Genomic DNA, 2275 nt, shown 5'->3' with positions numbered 1-2275 from the left:
CACATGGTTATAGGGCTGATACATGAGCCACCTTTACCCGGTGAGAAGCGCGTTATATAGAAACTACCTGGCATGTTAGAGTTCAAGTAATGAACTATGAAATTATAAATAATGACAATTGTCGACAGGAAATAATTTAGAAGGTCGACAGAAAATATGTCATACCAAATAGCATAGGTCCATGTCTTATATGAATACATTAACTCGTGTTGAATGCATCAATTGTTTATTTATCTTCTGGCCAGGCCCACCTTAACCTAATCATGTTGATCGTGATCGAAGGCGTTTTATGCATATCCACATGATAAATTTATGTTATATAATGACGCTAACTCATCTAGGGATTGAAATTTGAAACATCAAAGTGAGTCGCTTGAGAGGTCTTCTCTTCCCATCTTGACTGTGCTTGAACAGACCCAGGTTTCTCCACCTCCATCCGTCAAACATGAGACGTCGCTTCCCTTGTCATTTTTCGACCTGCCATGGCTGAATGTTCATCCCATTCACCATCTTTTCTTCTATGAGTTACCACAGCTCTCTAAAACTCAATTTATTGAAACAATGGTTCCCACTCTAAAAAACTCGTTATCTAAAACACTTCTCCATTTTTCTCCTTTGCTGGTAAATTGATCATAGATCCTACAGGCACTAGAAAACCACAAATTCGTTACATAGAAGGTGACGCTGTCTCAGTCACGATTGCAGAGAGTAATCTTGATTTCACCGATCTAGTGGGAAATCATCCTAGAGCCTGTGATAAGTTTTATCCTCTTATACCTCTCCTTGGAAAAGCTGAAAAAGCATCTGATTATGTTACAGTCCCGTTATTCTTCATTCAAGTGACGTTTTTTCCTAATAGTGGTTTCTCTATTGGAATAACAAATCACCATGGCCTTGGAGATGCAAGCACTCGGTTTTGTTTTCTGGAGGCATGGACTTCAATTGCAAGATCTGGTTCAGATGAGTTATTTCTAGCTAATGGAACTTTGCCATTCTATGATAGAGTAATTAATCACCCAGCCTTGGATGAAATATATCTAAAGAGAGCAAAACTCGACACTTTCGATGAAAAGTATCAGCCCCGACGCCTTTCTGGACAGAGTAATAATGTCCGGGCCACGTTGATGCTGACCAGACCCATCATCAATCAAATGAAGAAATGGGTATCAACCCAACTGCCCACGTTACAATATGTATCATCTTTTACAGTAGCATGTGCTTATTTTTGGAGTTGCTTTGCAAAATTACGCAGTGATGAGCTACAAGTTTTTGGCTTTGCCGTAGATTGTAGGGCACGTCTGGTTCCACCGATTCCAGCTACTTACTTCGGTAACTGTATAGCACCATGTGGGGCGATGGCAAAAACAAATATATTAACTGAAAAACAAGGGTTTTTGACTGCTGCTAAATTACTGGGAGAGTGTTTGCATAAGATGTTGAATGATAAAGATGGAGTCATGAAAGATGCCAAGACTTGGTTCGACTTATCTTTCGAAGGGATGCCAAAATTCATATTTATTAGTGGAACACCAAGGCAAAAATTTTATGACACCGATTTTGGATGGGGAAAGCCCAAAAAGTATGAAACAATTTCGATTGATTATAATATGTCGATTTCTTTGAACGCTAGCAAAGACTCCAATGAAGATATGGAAATTGGCCTGAGACTTTCGCCTAATGAGATGGAGGCGTTTATTCCTATATTTAATAGGGCACTAGGTGTAAGACTCGTGTATTACACGGGTTTATAAAAGAGAAAAGTTTAATATAAAATTATAAGTATTATATATTCTTTAAACTAATAGTTTTAAATAAATACAAAGGATATAATAAATAAAATAAGTAACTTAATATATAATATAGAAGATTTGAAAGGTTGTAGAGCATTTATTATGAAATTTAATAGAATAATCTACCTTACATATATAAATCTCACCAAAATGTGGATTTTGAATTTAAGAAAATAAAAAATACAAGAAAATGACAAGTGGAAAAAAATTAATACAAAAACTATTAAAAAATGACATGTGTCAAATTCAATATAAACATGACATTTGGCAAAATTGATTTTCATCTATTAGGGTAGATTAGAAAATTACATTTAGTATCATCAATTAGTTTTCTTTCCACTTTTCCTTCTTAATTTTTCTTTTTATTGATTAAAATGAGGTAATGGTTAGTGTATTTATTTGTATTTGTATCATTATAAGGCTATCCCCAATGGGGTTCTATGAACCCTCATATTAGCTTCCAACATTTAGTATCAAACATCCTA

The 2275-nt window shown here is 35.3% G+C and overlaps 1 pseudogene; it reads left to right on the top strand.

The window, feature by feature from the left end:
* The first annotated feature begins 348 nt into the window (after positions 1–348).
* On the top strand, positions 349–1842 carry LOC145131605 (malonyl-coenzyme A:anthocyanin 3-O-glucoside-6''-O-malonyltransferase pseudogene; annotated as a pseudogene).
* The last annotated feature ends 433 nt before the right edge of the window (positions 1843–2275 follow it).

This window comes from Lactuca virosa, chromosome 8, assembly GCF_052849685.1.
Source record: "Lactuca virosa cultivar CGN04683 chromosome 8, Lactuca_virosa_CGN04683_v6, whole genome shotgun sequence".
Lineage (NCBI taxonomy): Eukaryota > Viridiplantae > Streptophyta > Magnoliopsida > Asterales > Asteraceae > Lactuca > Lactuca virosa.
This window is presented reverse-complemented; position numbering and strand designations above follow the sequence as displayed.